The sequence below is a fragment of the Anastrepha obliqua genome, chromosome 3 (assembly GCF_027943255.1).
Source record: "Anastrepha obliqua isolate idAnaObli1 chromosome 3, idAnaObli1_1.0, whole genome shotgun sequence".
Taxonomy (NCBI): Eukaryota; Metazoa; Arthropoda; class Insecta; order Diptera; family Tephritidae; genus Anastrepha; species Anastrepha obliqua.
Window position 1 is genome coordinate 90125803 of NC_072894.1, and position 12364 is coordinate 90138166.

Consider the following 12364-nt stretch of genomic DNA (forward strand, 5'->3'; position numbering starts at 1 on the left):
AAAGTTCAATTGCCCCAAACAACAATCACATTCACTGTCGGTTGGTTGGTTCGGGAGCGATACAAGCGGGAAGTGTGCAGAACGTGGGGTGTGTGGTGTTGCATTTTGTTTCTGTTGTTGTATTTGTTGTCTTGCTGTTGGAGTTGCCTGCTATGCGATTTGATGCATTTTGGAAAGGCAAGGCAGCCAATGGGTTGCTGGGGAGTGATGGTTTACGGCATGGATGCGGGAGTTGTTTAAGAAGTGGCTGCAGATGCGCGAAAGGCGCAAATTGTATGTACACAAAAAAATTAGATACCTGAATCCATCCATATACAGAAAATAAGTGTCATCGCTTGTGACTATGTGATGTTAAGAGCAGAAACTATGTTATTATTTAGAATTTAAAGCCTCTTTAACGTAAAGCAGTCATATACATACAATTCAAATAAATATGTATGTTTATGTATGTATACTTCGGGAAACATTTTTTGCACAAATGTACATATTTGAAAATTTGAGTAATTTGAATTCTATTCTTATGAAAAAGGCATTCGAAGAGGAGTTGTAGAATAGAGCTAGATTTAGTAAAATTATAAAAACCAACCGCCAAATATTAATATATATGTAGGTATGTGCCTTTTTTTATACGAAGGTATTGAGCAATTTTCACTGAGTATTTCACGACCATAATTTTACATTGACCAGGTGTTCAAACAAAAAAAAAGTTCTGTAAACACTTCAGGAGCTCATGAATTTTAAATCTTTTAAATAAAAACATAGTAAAAAATTGTAGCTAATTTTAATATGGCATTACATAGGCAATAACTAAAAGGAAACTCAATGAAGTTTAAAAAATTTTGAACGACTTGGAAATACTTAAATTGTGTACCGCTTTTTCTGGTCAGTGCAATAGCTGAAGATTGCATTTAATTATAATAAAAAAAAATAAATATCAAAATCCGAACGGTTTATACATACGTATTTAATCCATTCACGGATCCGACCTTTGAACTTGCCTTCAAGCGGTGGAAGAAAAAAAGTAATTTTCAAGTAAGTGAATGTGATTTCCCTGCACTCAAGAATTGGGCATCATCAGTTGCGTGTATTGGTTATTATAATTTAAAAAACTTTAAATAGTTGGACGTATTTGGATAACTCCTTTTAGTTTCAATAATTCTTTTGAAGCATAGTTGATAACAGACAGACGCCATGACACTATTACAGTGTCATGCGATGCCGGGATACATTGATACTCGTACATATATTATATTTATTTGCACTGACAGCCAGGCGGTAAAGAAAACCCTCACGAGCTCACCTGCAGAATCGCCCGACAATTGTGGCGGACTCTCAATGCTATACGCATAACGCTTCTGCTAAGCTGAAATAAACATAGCCTTACTACACTGATTTCTATTAAGGGGTTACATGGGTTTCGTCGGGTAAAAAAAGGCCTATTTTTTAATATTTTTTTTTCTATGTAAAAAATTATTTATTTAATTCAAACTTTTTTCTGTCTTATAGATACATGTTTAAAGAATAATTTCTGAAATTTTCAAAAATTCAAATTGGAATTTTGGCAGATATTTTTGCAAAAAAATGAAAATTTCGGTCAAATTTGCTTGACATTTTGTTTTTTTTTAAATAGTTGTAATTGAAAAAAAAAACAAAATCATTCGTTCAAGCACGAGTAAATTGTATTTCGATTACCTGTGTAAAATTTCATCAAGATCGGTTGAATAGTTTTCGAGAACATTTGACAACCGACTTTGAAAACACGGTTCCGAGAAAAACGCGTTTAAAGTTTTGAGTAACAATAAAAGTGGCTTGGAGCGCACACATTCCAAAGGCTGTATCTCCGAATTTATTATTCGGATCGACTTGAAAATTTTGGATAATATTCCTGAGATATTGTAGAAATTAATAAGCCAAAAAAAATAAATCGTTTTTTTAACCAACGATACCCATGTAACCCCTTAAAACAGGGCATCATCTTATAGGTAGGCACGCTCAACAGACTAGGAGTGCAGATATTTACTTAACTTCTGAATAAGCTGGAAGAAGAAATACAATCTTGCATCTTCTGTGCGACTATGCTGCTCTATATAGACCAAGATTTACCACTTTATGTGCTTACACCCTTATTAGGTGAATGGCTGAACTCCTCCTCCTATTTGTGATGTGCGTCTTGATGTTGTTAAACAAATGGAGGGACCTACAGTATAACAAGTACATAGATGGACTTAATTTTTGAGTTAAGTAATTTAAGCGTTTGAGTGTTACTCGCCAAATTCTCCCGTTAGCATTCATAATACTCCATTAGTACTCAATATAAAGTTCTACGAGTTCTCTAATATCTCTCCCGCAAGATAAACTGTTCTGTTTAGAGGAGGAATTTCTAGAGCTTGACTGGGACGGCTTTTCGCTAACGTTGATGTATTTCGTAGTCTTCTGAAAACAGTATGTGTATTAAAAAATGCAAAGACAATATTAAAATGAGCCGAAAGCTTTTATTCCCATATTACATAAAAAATCAGAATCTTATCTACTTCGAAAATTTGTGTTGGCGCATTTCTATTAGTGTAATTTTTGAATTGATTTTTTCGCTTTATAATCAATTCCCCTAAGCATTAAAACGTAGAATCTCTCTTGCCAACAGGCGCTACTTTGGACTAAGTAGGCAACTGAGTAGTAAAGTCCTCTCTCGACGAACAAAACTAACACTCTACAAGACTCTCATCATGCCCGTCCTAACGTATGGCGCAGAAGCTTGGACGATGACAACATCCGATGAAGCGACGCTTGGAGTGTTCGAGAGAAAGATTCTGCGCAAGATTTGTGGACTTTTGCACGTTGGCAATAGCGAATATCGCAGATGATGGAATGACGAACTGTATGAGCTTTACGACGACATAGACATAGCGCAGCGAATAAAGATCCAGCGGCTACGTTGGCTGGGTCATGTCGTCTGAATGGATATAAACACTCCGGCTTTGAAAGTATTCGATGCGGTACCAGCTGGTGGTAGCAGAGGAAGAGGGCGGCCTCCTCTGCGTTGGAAAGATCAGGTGGAGAAGGACTTGGCTTCACTTGGTGTGTCCAACTGGCGCTGGTTAGCACGCGCTTTGTTAAACTCGGCCAAAATCGCGTAAGCGGTTATAGCGCCAATTAAGAAGAAGAGAGGAAGAAGCATTAAAATACCTTTCGAATGATACATGCGATATGCACTCTTTATATCTTAGAAATATAGTTTAGCTATATAAGGAATATAAAGAAAACGTGGAATGTAAAAAACTGTGCACTTGTTCACAAGGGTATTATAGTTCGGTTCGCATAACAGTTGTATGTGACAGAATAAAAGATCGATATACTTATAGACGTGGCCAATATATATGTGGCCAACAACAAACTGTTAATCGATTTTCATCGAATTTGAAGGAATCAGGTGATTTGCTGACGTGATAAGTGAGATGACAGCAGTTCGTTTACAACAGAGGCCGACAAAAACTGAGATGTAGCAGCCAAGGTTATGTTACTTTCATAATTTTGCTTCGGGTGGCCATATCTTCTGTTACCTCAATCTTGTATTTATACGACTATACCAAAAAGGTCAGAATGATGTGAGAAGTTGATTTAGCCATGTTTCTCCGTCCGTCCGTGCTCACGATGACTCGAGCATAAATCCATATATGTATTTTATCCAAGATCGTTTTGTACAGAAAATAAGCGCAATCAGTCACTAACCATTTCCACCTCCACCACCACCTTAAATAACGATAATGTTAAAAAAATAAAAAAGTTACGAGTAAAAGAAAATTACACCCATTTCCTACAAATGATGAACCTAAAAAAAATGTGACAAGAAAAATTCTCACTTTTGGGTAAAGCTGTGAACCTCGATTTAATAAATCATCCTCATTCCAATTAGGTGCGAGATAATACACATTATTCAGATCGAAAAAAACACACTCACTTTTAATATGTTAATACTAAATTTCGTCCGTCGATCTGATGTTGAAAGCTAAAACTCCAAAAAAATTCTACATATTTTTTCCAAAACTCAGTCGGTACACTGACCTGAATAAAAGAAAACTTTCAAAATGGGAGCGATCGGAAAATAACCACGCCCACATCCCATATAACGCAACTCTAAATCAAAATAACAAAAAAAACTTAATGTCTTTATTATAAATAAAGTAAAAGTCCTCAAATTTGCTAAATTAAGTAAAACCAAAAAACAAAATACGATAAAAAAAAGTTTTGGAAAATGTGCTATACCACACCCACTCTTGGATAAATGCATATATCTCGATGGCAACTTAATAAAACTCGCCCAAACTGTACTAAGAAAGAATTTAGGCCTACCGTATATCTTAAGAATTACTAAGACAAGCCTTCATTATGCGAATTATAGACTTATAGACCTAAAGCTAAGCTGTTAACGGGTTCTATATTGTTTGAAGCCTTTGTGAATGATAAATTCCCAAAGCTTGAAACTTGTGGGAAACGAATGGGAGATCCATTGCATCTGATCTTAGGATTTTTACCCAGACTGATTTGAAACGTGGTACAAACTACTGAGGCATTTTAAATAATTTTAACCTGCTTAAGTTTTCACAATAATTTTCTTGCTTCGAATAAATCTTATTTAAGTGATAGGTACTGTTCGGTGATACTCGACAGTGCGTCCTCTCTCTCTTTTCATGCAATGTAAGGTGCTCCCCAGAGAAGTATCCTTCATATACATATATATAAGTGCTGTAAGGTCTTGTTTTATACGGTGAATACGTTCTACAGAAAAGCGTGCTGCATAAATGACTAATGAATTTTAATCATTAGCGCTATCTGAAAAAGTGTATGGCGTTCGTGCCAGATTTCATGAGTGGCTTATACGTTTCAGAGGTGGTGAGGACATAAATGACAATGAACATACGGTCCGCCCAAAATCAGTAATCACCGAAAACTGAACCGAATCGTCGTTGAATTTCACGGAGTCGGAGTTGAATGTCTCCAAAACATCGATTTATCGCATTTTAACTAACCATTTGGGCTTACGAAAGGTATGTGCACGTTTCATTCATTGCACAAAAATTGCTCAGAATTCAATATTCGAAAGATCTCATTAAAAATACGAGAAAAGACGAGAACTTCTTTTACAACATTGTAACTGGTGATGAAAAGTGGTGTTTCCAACATGAACCTGGAACTAAGCGTCAAAGTGCCGAATGGAAGGCCCCAGACGAGCCACCACCCAAAAACACGCGTTTGGAGAAGTCAAAAAGCAAGTCGAATCTCATTTGTTTTTATGATTCCAAGGGAATTTCGCACAAGGTGTTCGTGCCAATGGGCCTAACCGTCAAGCAATGTCCTATCTTGGCATTTTGAAGCGTTTTTTGCATCGCATTGATAATGCAGCATCTCATCGATCCTCTCTTGTGGCTGGTTTTTTAACTAGAAATCGCATGTGAGCCATCAATAACTCACCGTATTCGCCTGATATGGCTCCCCACTCCTATTCGGAAAATTGCATTTGGCCATGAAAGTAAAACGTTTTGGGTCCGTAGAGGTCATCCAAAAACCTTGTACCGATATCCTGAAGGGCATTCCGGTCAATGAACTGAAACACTCTTTCGAAAAGCTTTAAATCACGCGTGAAAACAACTGTCAAAATATTTGCATACATATAAATATTTTATTTACACTAAGAATATGTGTGTATAAAAATACACGATTCAGCGGCCGCCGTATCTGAATGGGTTGATGCGTTACTACTATGCGGCAGTGCCCGGGCTCGGAATCACCATGACAAATCTCCTCATAAGTAGCATCTGCCGATTAAAATGGAATCAGTTGGAGGTGAATTTAAGTGGCCTTAGGGGCACACTGAACATTTGGTGAAATGTGTGGAATTTTTATAACTGTTGCACAAAGTTTGGGCCTATATAAAAAAAAGTTAAAAATAAATAAACAAGATAAAAATTGCCAAAACTGGTAAAAATATTGTTCGCTTAATTAGTTGAGCATAACTGCTTCTTGTTAAAAACAAATAGTAAAAATTAAATGAAAATCAAGAAGCTTTACATTTCAACGTTATTGGTGAAAGAATCCTTCACTATCTGCAAACTTTCTTTCTTTGTCCAAATATCCCGACTTCAAATGGCGGTAGGGCAACTGGCAAGTACTTAAAATTCCCCAAAGTCCTCTAAATAAGCCTCATCGAATGGCTCGAACCAAACAGGTGTTGAATATAAGTCCTGCCTGCAGAGTGTGAAACAGAGCTCTTCCCTTTGACATACACCGAAATCTAGATTTCAGTAGGTTTATGCAACTTTACACTAGACTTAACTTAACATAAACTTAACATATTTATGTGCTACGTTATTCACTGCAGTAGCAACCATTTGCAATTATCTGCTTGTAGACGTTTGAGATAAAGCAGACAAACTATCTTGTACCGCACTTCTTTGGAAAACGCATTGGACTTGGGGCACTTTAGTATATGACTTAGTATAGTGGTGAATTTGGCAAACTTGGAGTTATTTCATTAATTAAATCCAAGCACAATGCTTGGGTAATCTATATAATTCCACTAAGTGTTCTACGGTGATTATTTCAAACGAATTCTATCCTTCACGAAATATGCATCTCAGGCTCTCAAAAATCTCTTTTTCTTTTGAATTATTTACAAAAAGAGGTTAAATACATTAAAAATGGTTTTAGTGTGTTTCCTCGCCACGAATTCTTCACTCCAAGTTAAACAAAATGTTTTAACATTTGTTTCGGAATGTCATGTTTAGAAATTTCTGTACCCTGATGACGTTTGAACGTGTTTTGATGCGATTTTTCTAGTGATTTTCCTCAATATACAAAATATTCTATGAATTACGAGAACAAGAAAACTTCACACTTAGCATGTTCTTTGTGTAAATTAAAAGGTGGGAAATGACGTTTTTTCAGACCAAGTTGGACATTTTCTCATGTCGCGAAGATCTGGCAAGATTGTACACAGCACAAACCAGAGTCACAAAATAAGCGTTTGTGAAAAGACAGAGTAGAAAGAAGTTATGAAAATAAAAATTAAAACTTTTTCGCTTTATGTTGTAAGAGAATAAGAATAGAGACCGTCCAAAAAAATTTTATTGCAGCCTTTGCATTTTATGAGTACAACTTCCGGTGTTTACTCTTAAATTTAGAATCAGAATAGAAAAAAATATCTGGCCTGTTCATTTATTCTAAAAGTTCTAACTGGAGCTATGCATTTATATTTTAAGTAAGGTATCTCTCAATATCCTTAGTAGGAACTTGCTATTACTTATTCTATTTGTACATGCAAATATGATTAAAATAGGTAAACTCTTTGTTCCTATAGTAAAGATTTCTTAATATTTCCATTTACGAATTAAAAAAAGAGTCCAAAATATTGAATCATTTTATTCATCAACTATGATTTGAGATCTCCTATCCGGCCATCAGCATCCCCTTCATTGTTGTTAAAGGGGAACAGCACAAATTATTTCGCAGGAAAGCGCAGAAAAGATGGAGATCCATTTCTTCATGGGCTATTTCAAAAATCCGTTGGCCCCAGTACAATATACGAAGGACTCAGAAAGTTCTTTGGAGTCCTCGCCATTCAATTTCCAAACTCGTGGCTGTGTTTACCGGTCACTGGATGATAGGCACACACGCGGAAAAGATAGGGTTACCATTTAACCCCCATTGCAGAAGCTGTGGGGACCTTTCAGAGAAGAAGACTGTTGATCACTTTCTCTGTAAATGTTCGGGTTTGGCAGCTAGACGACTAAGGTCACTGGGCGCTCCTCCTTTCTTCGACAGCCTGGGACAGTGCGCCAACCGAAATCCCATCAATTTTCTCCATCATATCAACATCTCTGGCTGGCTGAAGATATCTGCCTGTTGGAGATCTCATAATGGTATCAAAACGGCGCATCAGTGCTACTTGAGGAGTGCCAGACTAGCACTTTAACCATTTCACCTACCTACCTAGTCCAAGGTTGGTATTGAAAATAGGTGCAATCGGTCAATAATTGCATTCATCTCCTACATGAAATGATACACCTAAAAAAATAATTACGAGACAAGTAATATTTTGAAAAGTTTGCGGTTTAATTTTCTGCAATTAAGTTACTAATTTAATAAATTTGTAAGAAAAAATACATAAAATGAACTTTTGCCATTTCACATTTATATTCTTCTGTATTAAAGTATTGAGGAACTTAAAATTCGTGTATAAATAAAATACTATTCTGTGGATTTCATTTTTGAATCCCACTGTGGATATGAAATATCAAATTAGAGAAAAAGTTTATTCTAATAGCTGCAGGCAACGACAAACTTCCGAATATATCGCTTTTTCAGAAAGACGACAAAATATCTAATAAAGGATCTTCACGCAAATTATATATATCCTTACGTATATTTAAAGGCTTTCATATATCTAACATTTACTCTGAATTTGCACTAAATCTGACCATTAGCATAGTTTTTTTAATTAGCACAACCTCAACCCTTGCCAGTAGATTCATTCGTATTTTGATTGCATTACCTGTGGCTCATAGATTATTTAAGTATTTGGAACTTTATCAGTAGCCACCGCTCGCGTCGCTTAAACACTACTTTATTTTACAGCGAAATATTTTGAAAACTTTATTTTTGAATATGACTTTTTCAGCGAAATCAAACACTTTTTTTCATAAAATTAACGAATTGTCGATAGTCGCATGACTACAATTCTTGCTTCAACTAAACATTCTAAAAACGCCTCTCAATTGATAAATTTTATTTTAAATCTTATTCAACGCTTTCCTTCATATATTTGTACTTATATATATTGTAAATATGTATGCATATATAATTGACACCTTTTGTGGGTTTTTCTTCGAGCTCCTCCTTCAATTTGTGGTGTCCGTTTTGAAGGTGGTCCACAAATTTTAATTAATTTATTTATTTACAATAATTAGTTAATCTACTGAGTCTGAGCCTCACATATTCATGGTTCTATACAGCCTCCGGAGACGGAATGACTTTTATAAGCAGATTTTTCATGACTCGGAGGTTAGGAAAAACCTTTTCTATAATTTAGTGATTCACGCCCACAACGAGTTTCGAACCCAGACTGGTACTCACGCATTCCCACATTCGGCTACGGCTTTCCCTTACAAAAGTGATATTTCCGTTGGACCGGCCGGAGCAAATGTTCTCAGATGTTTTTCTGTCTTGTAGTGAGTCATTCGAATTTTTCGATAAAATTTTTTATTCGTGTTTCTGTTGGATGATTATAACAAAATATTTCCATATATATTCCACGCATTACTAAATACTATCCGACCCTCTTGATTCACTTGTTTATGCTTGCAAAATTCAGAATAAGATGAAATACTCGTAACAGCATGTGTGTTGTTTTAGTTATTCAAATTTGAAATGGATGCAAGCTCGAACTACATTTCGAGAATACCAAATTCACTTACATTATTTATATTAATGCTTTAGAAAATTACTTTCAAATTGACGTAGATACGATATTTAACTAGAGAATCAAGATTGAACACTCAGTACCGAGATTTAATGTGTTTTATATACGAAAAAACAATGACCATTATTGAACACTCTGGAATATTTATTGGTCAAACAAGTTTTGTCATATGAATTTTGATCATATTGCAGGAAAATATTAATGGCGCTTCACAATATACGACTAGCTCTTTGTCAGATAAAATATTACCAAGTAAGAAACAATGTGTGAATTCATATTATCCGTAGCAGTCATGTTTTAGTCCAACCTATATTTGGTATTTGGCCGCGCTCCTCCTCCTGTGGTGTACTCCAGTGTTAATCCGACTCCGAATAGCAAATGACTTTTGTGAGGAGCTTTTTCATGGGAGCGGCCATAATTGTGTTTAAAGGAATGAATATCTATCATAATTATTAATTTCTTATAAAGAAGCACATTAATATAGCAAATAACTTCTTCTTTTTCTTAATTAGCGCGGTAACCACTTACGCGATTTTGGCCAAGTTTAATAAAGCGCGCCAGTCGTTTCTTTCTCGTGCTAACCGGCGCCAGTTAGACACACCAAGTGAAGCCAAGTCCTTCTCCACCTGATCTTTCCAACACAGAGGAGGCCTTCCTCTTCCTCTGCTACCACCAGCTGGTACCGCATCAAATACTTTTAGAGCCGGAGCATTTATATCCATTCGAATGACATGACCCAGCCAGCATAGCCACTGGATCTTTATTCCCTGCGCTATGTCTATGTCCTCGTAAAGCTCATACAGCTCATCGTTCCATCGCCTGCGATATTCGCCATTGCCAACGTGCAATAGTCCAAAAATCTTGCGCAGAATCTTTCTCTCAAACACTCCAAGAGTCGCTTCATCGGATATTGTCATCGTCCACGCTTCTGCGCCATAAGTTAGGACGGTCATGATGAGAGCCTTGTAGAATGTTAGTTTTGTTGTCGAGAGAGGACTTTACTGCTCAGTTGCCTACTTAGTCCAAAGTAGTACATGTTTGCAAGAGAGATTCTACGATGGATTTCAAGGCTGACATTGTTATTGGTGTTAATGCTGGTTCCTAAATACACGAAGTCTTTTACAACCTCAAAATTATAACTGTCAACAGTGACGTGGGTGCCGATACGCGAGGGCGCCGACTGCTTCTTTGATGACAAGAGGTACTTCGTTTTGTGCTCGTTTACCACAAGACCCATTCACTTTGCCTCTTTATCCAGTTTGGAGAAGGCAGAACTAATAGCGCGGTTGTTAAGACCGATGATGTCAATATCATCGGCATACGCCAAGAATTGGACGCTCTTATAAAATATTGTGCCTGAGCGATTAAGTTCTGCGGCTCGTACGATCATTTCCAACATCAGGTTAAAGGAGTCACACTACAGCGGGTCACCTTGTCTGAAACCTCGTTTGGTATCAAACGGCTCGGAGAGGTTCTTCCCAATTCAGACGGTACTACATACATATATTTTGACTCCAGCGATATTTATCGTGCAGAATAGGCCCCAAGGCAAACATGACATAAATTGAAGCTTAATAGGTTCCGCAATTTTCGAGTCTACAGATGACAAGCGGATGGACATACTATAATTTGAATTTTATGTTACTTTAAGATTAAGCGAAGCTATCAATCTAATCTAGATAACAACTTCAAAGCATAAACTTCATCTTTGCTATTTTAGGCATTATTATTCGTATAATATTATAGTTTTAACTGGACTTAGTCCGCAATGGCACTTAAAACTGTAAACATGAAATTTTTAATTTACATAATAAAATTAGATGTTATTATCTATAATAGATCGGGAGGTCGTTTAATATAAAAATATTATAATTATAAGTTAAGAATTTGTTTTTGCCAATTAATTGCATTACAGATTATTTTACAGAATACATTACAGAATACTTTACTCGATTGTGTAAAGTGTCTGATATAAAAAATCTTATCTGCTATTCTACGAGATAATTTGTTTGGCTCTGAAATTATATAATTTTTTAAAGACGTTCGTAAGAGATTAGAGTCGGTACGTACTTTACAGTTCCCCGCATAATGGAATGATACATAGAATTTAAACTTCAAGTTTCTGAGACCGGTAAAAAAACGCTGCCTATATATACTTATGTACATGCATATAAGGTCGGATTGCTAATTTGAAACAAACGAAAATCCAAACAATCCAAACAACGCTTTCAATTTTGATATTTTTTTTAAATAATAAAATCACGTACATGTGTACGTAAATGTCTCTTATAGTATTAGTAGTATTATTGTAGTCAAATGTTTAAAAGCATCTTCAAACGTATAGTTTTCCGATTGTGGAACTTCAAGAGCCATAAAGTATCATATCGGTCGCATTGGAGGTGAGTTTTATGAGTAGTACGCAGTAGGTTCATGTGCTACTCATGCCGGACTCTACGTTGCCCGACCACTGGGGCAACATTGCTTCAAACACTACTCGGGTTCAATGAGTTTTGTCATTTATACTGTAAAAAATATATCTTTTCATATAAATGATAAGTATAAGCCAAATAGGATATTAAATATAATTTTATAAATATAAACAAGAATATATGATATGAGAGCCTCTACGAGAGACAAACATTACATAACATGTTGTTCATCGACATGCCAAGGATTGTGGTATAAATCTGAAGAATAAAATTTATAAGAAGATTTTACTTCTCAAATGGCACAAATTCGCGTAAGCGTTCTGTGTTCTACAGACGGAAAGAAAAGCTGCTCAAATATTCCTGCATCCCGGATCCCTGAAGGCTGTTTGGAAACCTTTCAAAATTTATGCGAGGCAGATACCATTTTGGTAGATTTTTCTAAGACGTTTGATACTTTATCTGT

General features: G+C 36.0%; 1 protein-coding gene across 6 annotated transcripts in view; it reads left to right on the forward strand.

Moving 5' to 3' along the window:
- The window catches only part of LOC129240221 (ecdysone-induced protein 74EF-like), a 175096-nt gene that overhangs the window by 22125 nt on the left and 140607 nt on the right, over positions 1-12364 (forward strand). The window contains exon 1 of one of the 6 annotated variants that reach the window (XM_054875878.1): positions 812-1032. The exons of the other annotated variants lie outside the window; for them this stretch is intronic. The gene's annotated coding sequence lies outside the window, so the exon portion shown is untranslated. Of the gene's footprint in view, positions 1-811; positions 1033-12364 lie in introns of those variants that run through there. 6 annotated transcript variants of the gene reach the window in all.